Here is a 17,025-nt window from a genome sequence, read left to right as displayed (position 1 = left end):
CCCCACTGAGGGATGAATAAAGGCATATCTTATCTTATTAACATAACATAACATTAGGAAGAATATAATATTTAAAATGCTGTATATAAGACATACGTATGTATTCATTCCACCACGGGAGATATGTCATGTTACACATATTGATATCTGTTTCGGGAATTGAGAGACAAACAATATCAGCATATCGGTTTTCAACAAAAATATTGGACATCCTCAGTAATAATATATCATAAAAATGCAATATTTCCTTTAATATGTTATCTTTCCCTCTGTAGAGTTGTGGAGTTGTTTTCTCACGGGCCATTGTAACGTTTGCGTCTCTGTGCGGAGTTTGCATGTTCTCCCCGTGCATGCGTGGTTTGATAATTGGCCACTCCAAATTGTCCATAGGTATGTATGTTATTGTGAATGGTTGTTTGTCTATATGTGCCCTGTGATTGGCTGGCCACCAGTCCAGGGTGTACCCCGCCTCTCGCCAGAAGACAGCTGGGATCGGGTAGAATATGAATGACTGAACTTGCAAGAGTACTCAACCAACAGCGGAGGTTTGACCTCCTGTGAACTACTTTGATACCCCCAGATTCCGTCCACATCTGAGAGCCAATCACAAACGTGGGAGACGTCGCTCACCGGTGTCGTTGGTCACAGCCGCTCATCGCCTCCTGTGTGCATGGTTTGCTACGCGTTGGCGATGAGTTTCGCCAATTACCGTTGTTTGTGTATGCTTCTGTGCAGTCAGTGCGCCGTCTCTTCTGATATGTGTGCCATGCAACTCTAGGCCCAAGTGCAAGTGGCAGTGTGAGAAACCACGTTGTTGTTAGCTTCCTTTGTTGCTAATAAACAATGGCAACTAAAGTGGTGTGGTACTGGAACTGGATGTGCAAAATCCGAAATCGGTCCGAAATTGATCTGAAATTAGTGGAGAAAGACGACGAAACATGACTAATTGCCAGTTGGCAACAGCATTTCGCCAGGAGGAACAGGAAGACAAAAAAAGGAACGTAAAAATACGAAATGATATATTTAGCGTCACCTTCAGTTTCGTGGCCAAATAGGTTTGTGATTTTAAATAGGTGGAAACGGACCCAAATAGTACTCATTTATCATCACTAGACAGTTGCTTCTGAGTGAGAAATCGCACCACATTTTGATCTTTACACCTCTACTTCAAATAACGAAACCATTCTATAAATGTCTTTTTGCCTCGCTGTCGACTCCATAGCAGGATTTCCGTGAAATTTGGTGCACGGATGAAGCTTAGGACAAGGAAGAAGCCATTAAAATTAGATTCAGGAAATTGTTTTTTCCATTTTTTTCCTGACAGTATAAGATAAGGCTGTGATTGGCTGGCGACCGGTGGGATCCATGGGTACACCTAGAATAGGTTCCAGCTCACCTGTGACCCTGAACAGGATGAGCAGTAGAAAATAAATGAATGAACGACGAGAGACCTCCAACATTTGCCTTCATTTTTCGGTGATGAATTCATTCATCCGGTTTTTACTCATGTCCCGGATTTGTCCGTCTGTACTCTGTGGAGTACCACACTAACCAAATGAAATACATTCAGTTTTTTTGCCTGAAAATCCAACATGCCTACTGGTTGAACATCCACTTCACGCAGATTTAGTCCACACGGTATTGATTTTGGTTCAGAGTAAATTTTCCTCCATGATTTTCAACAGCGGTTAGACCTACGAGTGCAGAATGGGCAGTGCGTGTGTGCGTGTGTGCTGACGTCAAAACAGCAAGCATGAAGATGTCTGACACCTTCAAATGCCAGGCGAGCACACGTTGTGTTTTGATCAGAATTGGGTGGGAAAGACGAGCGGGTCATGAGGTCAGTAGAAGGTCAGAGGTGGCATTTTTGGGCTTTTACCACGCCCTTTGCATTGTGGCACTCCAACTATTTGTCCGAGGAGGAAACAGGACACTGGTGGGCCTATAGCTGGACCAAGCTTATTTACAGACAACAGCAGCTGCGTACCACGGCTTCATGCTTGATGCCGACAATGCTTATTCACATACATATGTACTGTAGCAGGTTACATTGCTGCGATATGGACTAAAACTGATGCTTATTATTGTAGTTGGCATGGCATCGTTCCTGAGCTTCCTCATACTTCATGAGTGTCAAAAACAATAGAGCAGGGGTCTCAAACACGCGGCCCGTGGGCCAAATGTGGCCCGCAGGACACTAGTTTGAGGCCCCCGTAACAGGCGTATTAGCACCACATAAGGTCACGGACCATGGGTAAATAAGTATTGGCCCAGGCTATCATTTAGCCTCTTTTACAGTCGTAAAGGCGGCTGACTTCTTTTACGCTTGACAGGTGACAATGTTAAAATGTTACTTTAAAACATCCCTGTACTGTTTATAAAGGTTGCAGATGGCCACAGCTTGACCTTGGAACACATTATTTCTTTAGACATCATCTATTATGGAAAAATTGCCCCCCACACGCGACTAAAAAAAGGAACTCGACCATACTTCTGTGTTATGTACTGTATCCATATCAAAAAATGTCAATGAAAATAGAGCATTTTCTGTTTGACTATATAGCAGCTCTTGTATTGGGTCTCTTTAGATCAGGGGTGTCCAAACTGTGGCCCGAGGGCCAGTTGTAGCCCGCAGCTAAAAATACAATTAAACAGAATATCTTTTCAAAATTGAAGAAAAGAGTAGAAATTTGATTACAACTGTGAAAATATTCAGGAACTAAAGTTGTAATTTTCATTAAAAAGCTTTATTTAAAAAAAGTCATAATTTTCCTCAGTGCCATGCTATGTCTGTGTGATTGTGTGATTGTGTGTGTGTGTGCGTGTGTGGGTCTAGTATGGAGGGTAGGAAGGAGGGGCTTTCTTTTGTTTCTTTGTTTTTTCCTTTTAATTGTGGTAATTGTTTTAATTCTGTAAAGCACTTTGTGTTGCATGAAAAGTGCTATACAAATAAAGTTAATTATTTTTTTTTTTTGAAAAATAAAATAGATCTTATGAGGGAAACGGGCAGAAAACAAAAAATAAACATCAATGTTTGTCAAAAAGTTATATTATGAGAATTTTAAAAAAGTCATAATTTTACAAGAATAAAATAGATCTTATGAGGGAAAAGGGCAGAAAACAAAAAATAAACATCAACTTTTGTCAAATGTTATATTATGAGAATTAAAATATTTTGGGATAAAGTAAATCCAAAAATATATAAGTAAATAAATGCAAACATGAGCAGATGGAGGCTGTATACAGCATCTTTTGATTTTTCGGTTTTGGAAAAAGTTTGGACACCCCTGCATTAGATTGTGGCGGTGTACCTAATGTTGTGAAAAGTAAGATCCAGCACATAGTTGACCGTTGAGCTTTCATACAATAAGCAATCATCTGAATGGGTTCATAGGGTGCTAGCAATATCCGTTTCTCATAGACACATTCATGCTGTAACGCTAAAAGGCTTCCTTATGAGGTGAGCGCGGCCACAGCCTCTTACGTAAGGCCATTCTTAAACAGCGTCGGCCATGTTTTTTCGTACAGGAAGTGACATACATTGCGACGTTTGATGTTGGCCCCTCTGGAAGGAACCCACAGGGCTGAACTCTGCACATTAATGTCATTGTTACCTCATTGTGCTAGAGGACGGGAGATGTAGGAGGCCATGGGGCAGGGGGCGGAGGAGGAGGAGGTCCGGCATCTGTTCAAACAAGAGAACGCAGAAGAAAATCATCAGGGGGGAAGGATAACAGTTTGCAGCAACTTTGTTTGCGCCCAAAGGAAAGAGTGGAAGACGGGTGAAGAGGGGCTAAAATGGTTCAACCTTTTTGTATTTGCTCAGCAAAGCGATAATCATCCTCATCATCATCTTCTTCTCTACACTGGGGTGCCCAAACGTTCTGATCGAGGGCACGCATACTCTAAAACAGGGGTTTCAAACTCAATTTACCTGGGGGCCACTGGAGCTAGGGTCTGGGCAAAGCTGGGCTGCATCAGGTTTTCCAAAAATTTTTTTTATTATTTATTAAAAACAGAAAAATATACAAACTTTTTCAGTGCTTTGGTTCCGATTTTCTACAAGAAAAGCTCTGATAAAACATTCCACTGTTCTCAGATATCTTAATTTGTATTTTTCTGCACAAAATAAGATGAAAAATAAATAAACAAATCAAGAATAAAGAAAATCAATCAATCAGTAATAAATAAATATAATAATAATAATAAAACGGCAAATAATAAAAACTTAAGAAACCACATATAGTTGGTGGGTAGACAAATTATTTTTTTCAGATTAAAATGAACAAAGCATTATTAAAGCCCTGTAGACATGACAAAACACGACTATAGTCACATTTATATATTTTTTATTTACAACATATTGCGCAACTGCAGGGTCTTGAGACACATGCTAACTCGCAAACTAGAGAGCTAGCGACCTAAACGGTAGCCTTGAAGTTATTTTCCTTTAAATAGCCAAAAACTTACCACTTCCACACGGATAGGGAAGATAACTATTAACAGTTATTTAACCGTTAACATGAACATTAATCAAATGTAATAATTTTTTCTGGGTACATGATACCATACAGCATCCATATCAAACTTGCGCGGGCCGCACTAACATTAAACTTTCATATCAAGGCGGGGGCCTCAAACTAGTGTCCTGTGGGCCACATTTGGCCCACGGGCCGCACGTTAGAGAACCCTGCTCTAAAAAAATACACGGCAGACATGGTTGTCGTAAATGATGCAGCAGCGGTGGAGTTGATTGGCGGAGGGGATCTGCGTTTTAAAGCAAGTATCGGCCGATATCAATACTGTGCTTTTTCACTGGCCGACTAATCGCAGCACCCTTAGTTTTCAACATTTCACCTTCTCCTCATTATCCTCATTTATCCTCACAAGGATAAACGGTAGAAAATGGGGGTGCTGGAGCCTCAGCTATCTTCGGGCGAGAGGCGGGGTACACCCTGGACTGGTGGCCAGCCAATCACAGGGCACATATAGACAAACAACCATTCACACTCACATTCATACCTATGGACAATTTGGAGACGCCAATTAACCTAGCATGTTTTTGGAATGTGGGAGGAAACCGGAGTAATTGTAGTATTTACGTGGATAAAATTGGATTAACTTATTCCAACAGCATTATTTTCATTCCATAGCATGTCTCTTGGCTGTGTAGGTTAAATTTTTTGTCCAATCAGATTTCATTTTCTATATGTTTCATGTCAGGGCCTTCAGAATCAGAAGTGCTGGCCCACCATGGATATTGTCATGTTTTTTTTTGTGAAACTGGCTCTTAACAGTGTCTAGAATAAGACCCACTTGTCAAATCCACCGGCCGCCACTGCTCTTTAGAATGCACAGCGTGCCAATGCGGGGCCAAAAATGGCCCCCAGGCCGCACTTTGCACACCACTTTTTAGGAAGGCCCCCTCTTCAACAGCATTTTTCATGCCAACATGCCTGACTAAATTCACACGGAGCACAACAAGGAGACTTTGATTGCAGAAAGTAAATGATTTTGGAGAAGAGAATCCGAGTCTTGTCCTTACAAATCACTCATTGTGCTTGTTGGGACTCTCAAAGCGTGGAGAGAAAAAAAAATGCTGCGATAGCTTTTGGTCTCAACAGCAAAGCACAACATGTCCATTCATGAGAGAGGAGAGGAAAATATCAGCCTGAATCATCCATAAAATAAATGACAATACTTGTCCGGTTGACATGATTCTAAAAGCCCATCAGCTCTCTCGTTAAAAGAAAATTTGGCGTGAGGCTGCACTGGCGAATGTAAACGACTCTGCAGGGTTAAGAAAACAAAGCAAGCGTGGAATGCAAACACTGAGTCATGTCATCGCTGCATCCTTCCAATGACGATTATGCCGCACTTTGTCCGCACCTTGTTGCGGGTACGAATAACACCAGGGCGTCCTTGCTCGTACCGCCGTATCAACAAGGACGCCAAAGGTAAACAGGCGTGCCCAGATGGAGTGGTTGTAAAAAAAGTAATGGCACTCCAACACAGTCGTGGTTTGACTCATTTTCACACTTTTGTGTACAGCTCCTCAGGAATAGAAGAGCTACGACATGAGGTGTCCTAATTTATTTGATTGTACATGACTGTGTTTTTGTGGCTAAATGAAATAATACACTTATGTATTATAATTTTTCATAGTCATCTTTTGTTGTCTCCTTAATGTTTGTCCAAATTGCAAAAAATGTGATTTATTTACTATTTAAAATGTTTTTAACAAATGTAAAATATTATTTAATATACTATATATATATATATATATATATATCCTTTATTATAAAAACAAATATGTCATATGATTTTTTTCAATAAAAATATATTATTATTATTATTATTAGATTAAATTATTAATCCTTATGTTATTTATTATTATTATTATATATTATATTTATTATTTTTATTATTATAATTAAAAAATATTCTTCTAAACAAAGGGGTGTCCAAAGTGCGGCCCAGGGGCCATTTGTGATGTAGCTATAGAATGTCGTATTCGCATGTTAAACGATACCAAAGTTTCAGATAATGAGGTTTGCGCATTTGGAAGTGAGCCCTGAAAGACGTTTGGGATGGCTCAAAACACACGGTTTCAGAAGGCGTGGTAAAACTGTCCCTTTGTGACATCACAGAGGGGCAGACTTCTTTATACAGAAACTTCCCCGATCGCTCAGTTTAGAAGGCCGGCCAGCTCTACGAAGAGTCCTGGTGGTTCCAAACGTCTTCCATTTACGAATAATGGAGGCCACTGTGCTCATTGGGACCTTCAAAGCAGCAGAAATGTTTCTGTATCCTTCCCCAGATTTGTGCCTCAAGACAATCCTGTCTCGCAGGTCTACAGACAGTTCTTTTGACTTCATGCTTGGTGTTTGTGCTCTGACATGCACAGTCAACTGTGGGACCTTATATAGACAGTTATTATATTTCCAAATCATGTCCAATCAACTGAATTTACTGCAGGTGGACTCCAATTAAGCTGTAGAAAGATCTCAAGGATGATCAGTGGAAAAAAGATACACCTGAGCTCAATTTTGAGCTTCATGGCAAAGGCTGTGAATACTTATGTAAATGTGATTTCTTAGTTTTCTATTTTTAATAAATTCAAAAAAAGTCAAAAAAAACCTTTTTCACATTGTCATAATGGAGTATTTTGTGTAGAAATTTGAGGTAAGATATTAAATTAATACAATTTGGAATGAGGCTGTAACATGACAAAATGTGGAAAAAGTGACGCGCTGTGAATACTTTCCGGATGCACTGTATCATGAGAATAAAGTGATAACATTATGAGATACATTATGAGTTACATTTAAATAAAATGTCAAATATTTGGAAAAAACATATTTGGCAAATATATGAAGGGATAAAGGGCGATGGTAAAGACAGAAGTTCATGGGAGTTTTCCATCTCTGTCACATAGAACCCTCGCTGGAAACACCCTTGTTCTAACAGAGCACTTTTCCCATTAATTAATGTAATTAATTAATTAATTCATTCATTCATTCTCTACCACGTTTTCCTCACGAGGGTCGCGGGGGTGCTGGAGCCTATCCCAGCTGTCTTTGGGCGGGAGGCGGGGTACACCCTGGACTGGTGGCCAGCCAATCACAGGGCACATATAGACAAACAACCATTCACACTCACATTCATACCTATGGACAATTTGGAGTCGCCAATTAACCTAGCATGGTTTTGGAATGTGGGAGGAAACCGGAGAAACGGAGAAAACCCACGCAAGCACGGGGAGAACATGCAAACTCCACACAGAGATGCCCAAGGGTGGAATTGAACCCTGGTCTCCTAGCTGTGAGGTCTGCGCACTAACCACTAGACCGCCGTGCCGACTAATTAATTAATTAAATAAATAAATAAATAAATAAATAAAACATTTAAAAAACATAACCCATCTCCTGGAGGCATATACTTGATACTTGGTATGATGAAAACACTTAGTGTAATGTTATCTAACAAACTGGGTCACAGGGAGAGAGATCTAGTCATATCCACCAATCCGCCATTATCCGTCCTCCCTCCTTACATCAACATGACGGGGGCGCTGAGTTAACATTAACACTTGGAGTAAATACCAGCCGCACCACAGCGGAGCCTGGTACCGCGCATTAAGTCACGGTGCTTTAGCGGGCCGAGACAGGCCGTGTAAGGCGAGAGGCTGATATACAAGCCAGGCCGTGGGAGCCGAGTGCCAGACCCTTTTCACTGCTGCTGATATATGCATGCGCTGCCGGCCATTATAAAGGTAAAGTACGCTGGATTTATGTCCAGGTTAATTCCTGGTTTCCTCGGAGAGAATGGCGGCCGAGGAAGAACTTGTGTCAGCGGCGGAATGTGGCAGAGTACTTTTACTCGTACTTGAAATGTTTGAGTGCTTCCCACATGCAAAATATCTTGCTAAGATGAACAATGAAATATCCCCTATTAGCGCCCCCCGCGACCCTCGTGAGGTTAAGCGGTACAAAATGAATGAATAAATGAATGAATGAAAAAAAGACTTGTTAATCATGTTTTAATGCAGGGGTCTCAAACTCAATTTACCTGGGGGCCACTGGTAAATAAAACAGAAAAATATACAAACTTTTTCAGTGCTTTGGTTCCGATTTTCCACAATAAAAGCTCTGATAAAACATTCCACTGTTCTAAAATATCTTAATTAGTATTTTTCTGCACAAAATAAGATGAAAAATAAACAAATCAAGAATAAATAAAATCAATCAATCAGTAATAAATAAATATAATAATAATAATAAAACGGCAAATAATAAAAACTTAAGAAACCACATATAGTTGGTGGGTAGACAAATAATTTTTTTCAGATTAAAATGAACAAAGCATTATTAGAACCCTGTAGACATGACAAAACACGACTATAGTCACATTTATACTCTTTTTATTTACAACATATTGCGCAACTGCAGGGTCTTAAGACACATGCTAACTCGCAAACTAGAGAGCTAGCGACCTAAACAGTAGCCTTCAAGTTATTTCCTTTAAACTTAAATAGCCAAAAACTTACCACTTCCACACGGATAGGGAGGATAATTATTAACAGTTATTTAACCTTTAACATGAACATTAATCAAACATAATAATTTTTTCTGGGTACATGATACCATACAGCATCCAGCATCAAACTTGCGCGGGCCACACTAACATTAAACTTTCATATCAAGGCGGGGGCCTCAAACTAGTGTCCTGCGGGCCACATTTGGCCCGCGGGCCGCGTGTTTGAGACCCCTGTTTTAATGTCTCCAGGGCAATTGGGGATTCATGAAGGCAAAACTGCCTTCCCCATGGACATGATACCGCTCCTGACCCGCTCCTAGATAGAAGAGCCCGCCCTGCGTGTTTGCGCCTGCAGCTTTGTAAAAACCAAAGTAGGCTTCGCTACACATCACAAAACACAAGCCAGTCAGTTACAGACATGGGAGCTGTGACTTTGATTGATTATTTTTCTTCAGCGAACAGGCTCACCAGGCAGGATATTTCTTTTAAACCAATGATTCTCTTTCCACTTGTCTGACCTATAAATGTACTTAGAATGTTGTAGTGTGTTAAACCAGGCGTCTCAAACTAGAGATGCTAGTTTGAGGCCCCCACCTTGATACCAAAGTTTAATGTTGAAGTGACAGCTTAAAGCTGTGTGCACACCGGACACAATTAACATGATTTTACCCCGCCCATACTGTTACCCTACCCTGTTACTCCGCCCTGTTTTGCTTTGGATTAGCAATGAAGCTAAAGGCTTATGACGCTGGGTACAAATAAATGCAGGAAATTATTTGGAATAAAACGTAAAATACACGTCGAGATAAAGCATCTCATCAAACATGTTGTTAAAGTTACGACGCTGCTCCCAAATGGAACAGAGTACGATGCTAACTTGCTAATTGGGTAAAATTATTAAGTTTCATTAATGTTTATGTTAAAGGTTAAATAACTGTTAATACTGTACATTTGAATCTGAAAAAAATAATTTCTCTACCAACTGTATGTGGTGTCTTACGTTTTTCTTATTTGCTGTTTTATTATTATTTTACTTATTTATTACTGATTGATTGATTTATTTTCTTTATTCTTCATTTGTTTATATATTTTTTTTATCTTATTTTGTGTATAGAAAAAAAAATTAAGATATTTGAGAACAATGGAATGTTTTATTAGAGATTTTCTTGTGGAAAACCGGAACCAAAGTACTGAAAAAGTGTACGGTATAGCAGAAGCAAAAGCATTGAAGATGTGGTATGAGGTGGTGTGGTAAAACGGTCCCTTTGTGATGTCACAGAGGAGCAGACTTCCTTCTATGGGTGTGGCTGTAATCCAGATGAGCTCTGCTTCTGTGTTTACGTTGCTAGCAATGCCTCGTACGGGAAAGACAATTTACAATTCCGAAAGACGCCACAATCAGACACAAGTGGTTGGAGTTCCTCATTCCCTACCAGCAAAAGAAATGCATTTTAATCTGTCAACGGCATTTCACAGTGAACATGGGCCACTATGCAGCTGGACTAGCCCGCAAACCTGCTGATGCCCAACACCTTTCCAACGTTACTTGGTCGTGTGGAAGCATCAGAAGACCAAGCAGTAAGTAACACTTTATCAATGATCTAACTGTGTTTATTATGTGTAAGCCATGTAGCAAAAGTGCTGGTGTGTGTAGCATTATAGAGTGTGCATACATGGACAGGGGTTGCTAATAGAATTTCCCCACAATAGCTGCTCTATAGGAGTCCACAATACAAAGAGCTGAAAAATGACCAAAAAAAATTCAGCTTGGTGAGTGAATGTGGAACTGCCTGTTAGTTTCTCCATAATATGAGGTTAGCATGCAGCATTTATATGCTAACCTGCAAAACAGTGGCAGGCATTACATACCACGGTGCGCTGTTCATGAGTTGATTGGCTGCCTAAGTTAATACACACCAGCAGGATCGCTTTGTTCCTTTTTCACCATTTTTTCTTGATAATTTCTTCTTCTACAATATTAGTACATTCTCGTTAGACACATTTTTTCTCTTGATATTTTGACTTAATTCTTGTAAAATTACTACTGATTCATCAATTTTTGCTGATGCTGATGTTGGTTTTTGTTTTACATTTTCTTTTCTAAATTATATTTTTAGAATGTCTCAAGGGGCCAATGAAAAAACAGCTGGACACCGCAAATGGCCCCAGGGCTGCAGTTTGGACCACCCCGGGATTAGTGTCTGAATTTCTGTCTTTGCTGGGGGTGGGGTGGCGGGGGGGCAATTGTTACTTTTACTGGTAACTAGTTACTTTTGTAGTGGAGTAACTCAGTTACTGTTTTTGAGAAGTAACTAGTAACTATAACTAATTCCTTTTTTTAAGTAACATGCCCAACACTGGATTTTGGCCAATACACTAATTAGGAAAATATATTTTATAAAATATATAAGATAGGACCAAGTGAGACCAAATGAGGTGCACTGAGGTCCTGCTCGGCATCATGCACAACTGCGGTTAGAACGCCAAAGTTTTGTCCGACTTAAGAGACGCCTTCAGGGGTGTAGGACTTTATAGCCCCTCTGCAGCTCATCCACACAGGGAGCCTCTTTTGGACTCTAATGGAGCAGAGCAAATTGGCGGGTGGGCTTTGTAGTAATACACAATGCTCACGTTGCGTAACTGCATGCAAAATCTTCAGCTACACAAAAGGTCAACGCGGACAATTTTATTCAGAAAAAAAAAGTTCTCAAGCTATGTTCTCGCGGAGCTTATTTTTTCTGCCATTGTGACGTGCTGTATGTGATACAGTGCCTCCTTGGGTTTTTTTTTTTTACATCTTAAATTAACACATTGCTGCTGCTCCGGGCAGGAACAATGAGTCGCTCTCCGGTTACAAAAGCCGTGGAGTTGAATGGTGGGAAATGAACCACACCTCTCAAGCACAAAACAATCCTATGGTCGGTCCATCACTTAACTGCTGTTAAGTAAATAAACCTCAAAGTGCGAACTTGAGGGGCGCATGAATCACAAACATACATTTCTTTATTGGAGCCTTTTATGTTTTATCTTTAGTGTGTCAGCGTCAGACTTTGGATCCGTAGTGACTTTGGGGTTATGCTTGGTGCGGCGGTGATGGATCTTGTTGTAACACTTTTATAGTCTCTGGAGTTCATCTATTGTTAGCTGACTCTCATCCTGCATCGCCCATCTCTTTTTTTCCAGGGCCCCAAAGGTCAGGGGACAAAGATGAGAGGTTGCAGGATGATTAATGGAGCCCAGATCAAGGAAGTTTTGACGTCAACATTGCTAGGGAAATGTGCAGTCTGTCCCGGAATACTGTACTGGAAATGATGCTGGCATTTAGACAGTTTAGAAATGATTTTTAGTAAACTCAAATTAATGTTAATGAGCTGTGTTTGTCCACAAGTAGCCACTTACATACACACTTATCCAACATAATATGTATTTATGTTTTTTTTCAATCTGATCGCTTGCTCCAAAAGACGGATTTATATATTTGTATTATTTTTTTGCGCAATAGACACAAAGTTTCAAAGGGGACCTATTATGCTTTTTCCACTTTTCTGACCAATAAAAGTAGGTAGAATGTTGTATTCCTGTGTTAAACCATGCCAAAGGTTCAGATAATCAGGTTTGCGAATTTGGAAGTGAGCCCTGGAAGAAGTTTGGGATGGCTCTAAAACACTCGGTTTCAGAGGGCGTTGCAAAACTGTTGCTTTGTGATGTCACAGAGGAGCGGGCTTCCTTATGGGCGTGGCTGTAAGCGCAATACACTCTCCCTTCCCGCAAGCTCTACTTCCCCCCGTCCTTCCCCAAGCTCCCCAAGTTTTTATGAACATGAAGGTGAAATATCGGGCAAACTGTTGCTGAAGCCAGAAGCAGCGCTAGCTAACAACGGACTTCATGGGAAATACTTATTTTCATGCTAAATCCCTCACAAAAACAAACAAACAAAAAACCGCCAACAGTGTTTTATTTACATACCTGACTTGTATATCAAGTTATAATCAAGCTACAGCGATATTATTATTCTAACAGCTAACATGAAAACTATATTTGTCTGGTGGACTAACACGACACCTCGCTAACGGCTAGCGTCGTTCACAGACGGAAGAGTGTCCCGATCTCTTGAGTTAAAGAGCTGACCACAGTTTGACCTGAAACAGATGATTTCTATTTCCATGATTTCCTATGCGGAAGCCTGACGTCCAAATCCGACCTGCATTGTGGACGGAATTGTGTTCAACCTCTGTATATGGTTTCCTGAAGACTCGTCCATCCATTAGCTCTGCCATTTTTAGCAAATACCGTAATAAATATGTCATATTTTGAGACAAGTTCCTGAGAAATGAATTCCGATTCACCGAAAAACCATGCAGGACCTTGACCACCACGTGGCCCGAAAAAGGGAAACCTGTCACACCTGTATTGCGTCCGGCACATCCTCCGTGGTGCGTTTGTTTTCTCACAGTTTCCCAGCATCCTTAGTGGCTGCTAAAAAGGAAAGGAAAGCCAGCATGCTGCCAACGCCGGTGATTTTTTACCATAAACAAAAACATTTCCTGTGTATCTCACCAACTTCCCCCGATTGTGCTCCTCCTGTCCATGAGAAAGTCTCTAGAGGGAAATTAATGCTTCCCCCTGTTGCTTGGTTTTTAAAGAAAATTGATTTAATGCTGCCATAATGGTGTGTGATTAAAAAATAACTTTATAAATGAATGAACGTCCCCAACATGTGGGTGGTGACATGTGTCAAGCACATGACAGGCCGACATCCTTACAGTAATTACTTGTTCCTGAAGGGGCCGAGCCCTCCTCGCTCACACCATCCTCACGCAGCCATTTAGAGAGCTGTTTGCGGACAATGCCCTTTTTCACAGGCATTGTATTTCAATATTTATAAGTCAGGACACACGAGAAGGAAGGAAATCCTCGTCCTGAGGAACCAAATGGTACCCGACTGCTACTGCTGTGGTACAAAAAAAAACAAAAACTCAAGTCAACAGGGTTTTCCTCCATCACAATCAAGCGCTCAGATAAGAGGGAAGGTAGGTCAGGACCAAAATAACCCCCTCATCTGTCGACTGATCTACAACAACATGCCACCAAGTGCTTGCATGTAAACATAAACTCCAAACATACTGGCCTTGATACTTCCACTTTGCCAAGCGACATGGCACACAGGCCAAGGAAGATCCACAATGTGGTTTTTCCACTTTTGTAAACATTGCGGCACACTCGCTAGACTGAGGCCTTGTCCACATGTAGCAGGGGATTTTTAAAGGGGGCCTATTATGCTCACTTTTTGGCCCTTTGTATTGAGCTGTTGACTCCTATAGAGCAGCTATACCCAATAGCAACTTTCTAGATCATCCAGAATCTGCACCTATTCCAGCTGTATTTCTTCGGATTTAGTGCTTCCTGCAGAAACGGTCTGTTTATGTGGACTCCTATAGAGCGGCTACACCCAATAGCAACAAAGAAATCTTTCTACATCTTCCAGAATCTGCACCTATTCCAGCTGTATTTCTTCGGATTTAGTGCTTCCTGCAAAAACGGTCTGTTTCTATTTATTCTACCCACGGCCCGCCTCCACACTCTGGTGTGGTTGGTCACACACTCAAGTGCTCAGGAGGACTAGCTGCCGAATCCAACTTTATAGGAATTGATCAACTGTATAGAAGTGGACAATAAACAGCCATTTATCTTTTATATTTTTAATATGCGTTGAATCCCGATGTCTGAAATTTCTCAAGAAAAGAGCTCACTTAAAGATGTCTCTCTCAATTGAAGTAGCAATAGCATTTTAGCATTAAGTTTTCTCTAGCATACCGTGTGTAAAAAAACTACAGCCACTAACTGTGGTGGGAAACGGCTATTAGCAACCCCGCTCCCTGTATACACACTCTATACTGCTACACAGACAAGCGCTTTAGCGCCATGACTTACACAAAATAAACTAAATAAGTTAGGACACTGATAAACGGTTACTTCCTGTTTGCTCACATGACCAAGTCAATGAAACGATTCCAAAGCAGGCTGACACATGCACTCTGCAGTTCTGTTAGTTTAACGTTGTTGTTATCACAGGTACAATTTGATGAAACTTTTTAAAGTTTATAAGCTGTGTAATGTTTTGCGTCTCCAGATCATTTTTCTTCACTGAAAGCAGATGCAAAAGGGCTCATCTGAGTGTAAAAGGTTGCCTACCCCTGCCCTGGCCGGACTAATCATTCACAGAGGACCCCAGGAGGACCCCAGGAGATGTAGTAATAACACCTGACGGGTGTACCACATTAGGTCAGACTGTCTTGTCTGTGCGGGATGGCAACCTGTGGAACAGTTGACCAGTAATGATGTCCGACATTGAAGTCAGCCATTATTATATATTACATATCTGTGATATAGGGCTGCACGGCAGTCGAGTGGTTAGCGCGCAGACCTCACAGCTAAGAGACCAGGGTTCAATTCCACACTCGGCCATCTCTGTGTGGAGTTTGCATGTTCTCCTCGTGCATGCATTCCAAAAACATGCTATGTTGATTGGCGACTCCAAATTGTCCATAGGTATGAATGTGAGTGTGAATGGTTGTTTGTCTATATGTGCCCTGTGATTGTCTGGCCACCAGTCCAGGGTGTACCCCCCCTCTCGCCCGAAGACAGCTGGGATGGGCTCAAGCACCCCGGCGACCCTCAGTATAAGCGGTACAGAATGACTGAATGAATATAATATCCGTGATATATAACTTTTGGGTCCCGACCCACCAGTTGAGTACACTGTACTAATACTACTACTACTACTACTCCTCACTTGAATGGCTGTGTGATGACTAATTTTCCGTGTCTAGTAAACCTATGGTGCAGTGATGGTGACATCATTGAGCCTCTAACGAGCAAACAACCTCAACATGTGGTCCACAAGCTCTGTAGGTCACCAGCAGGCTGACCCTGTGCCGACCTGACACTTGGCCGTCACCCTTGCAAAAAAAGCAGCCCATGTGGGACAAAACTGAGAAAACAGAATTGTTGTCACAATGTTACACCCAGTCTGAAATTCCTCACAGAAGTGACGGCACACTCAAGCTCTCGCGTGTGTGCTGTTGCTAACAAAGTTGGCCCACTCAAAGCGGCACGTATCTGCTGCATCATGATGTTATTGTCGCGGCCGCAGGGCGGTCCTGTGACAGCACGAGGGCCGCAAGCAGACACCCGCCCAGACAAAACAATGCATTCACAGTCAACGGGAGTAAAAAGCCGGACTATGCTAGCCTGTAATGCCGCATTTTCATGCTTGTTGTGTGACCATGTGCAAAAAAACCATAAAAAACTATGCAGTCATCTATTTTCTCGGGACGTTTAGTTTCCAGGGTACACAACAGTGACATCGTAAAAATATTTATTTTTCTCTGTTATTGTTATTTCTCTGTTTCATGTCCAGACAGAAAATGCTGTAATAAGCATGCCAAGCCACTAGTTGGCGATGTCACTTTGCCAAAGACCACAAACTTAAATGTACAATTCATAGTCTGGCTTGTAATTACGATGAAAAAAGACAAAATATCGCAAGTAAATAAAGCGGTCATTTTACAAGGAAAAGGTATACATTTTAACCAATAATTATCGGTACTGGTAATTAGAGTAAACAGTAAAAAAAACAAAACAGTTGCAATTGTACAGAAAAAAAGTAAGAAAAAATGGTGGCAATTAGTAGTAGTAATTTTACAAAATAAAGCAGCAACTTTGTGAGAAATTTGGACTTTGCAACGGCCTTAATCGGTTGAGAAATGTGGAAGTATTTATAACTCTTAGATCAAAGGCATTCTGCATTCCGAAAAGTGAGAATGTCAAGAAAAGTTTGTGGAAACTTGCATAAATGTCCTTAATTAGCTGAATGCTTTGATGTTGAACGGTCCGAATTGAAATGTGTCAGTAGTTGTCTTCCGAATCCCATTTCCGACAATTCCTGAACATTTCATCCAAATCCATTTAGAACTTTTCAAGTTA

At 40.9% G+C, this 17,025-nt stretch overlaps 1 protein-coding gene across 1 annotated transcript in view; it reads right to left on the bottom strand.

The window, feature by feature from the left end:
* The window catches only part of scarb2a (scavenger receptor class B, member 2a), a 36,243-nt gene that overhangs the window by 14,692 nt on the left and 4,526 nt on the right, over positions 1 to 17,025 (bottom strand). Inside the window, exon 2 of the mRNA XM_078789529.1 lies at positions 3,615 to 3,685. The gene's annotated coding sequence lies outside the window, so the exon portion shown is untranslated. The remainder of the gene's footprint in view (positions 1 to 3,614; positions 3,686 to 17,025) is intronic.

This window comes from Doryrhamphus excisus, linkage group LG3, assembly GCF_037039965.1.
Source record: "Doryrhamphus excisus strain RoL-2023G ecotype Guam linkage group LG3, RoL_Dexc_Guam_v1.1, whole genome shotgun sequence".
NCBI lineage: Eukaryota > Metazoa > Chordata > Actinopteri > Syngnathiformes > Syngnathidae > Doryrhamphus > Doryrhamphus excisus.
Note: the sequence above shows the minus strand (reverse complement) of the source record. Positions and strands in the feature narration are given on the sequence as shown.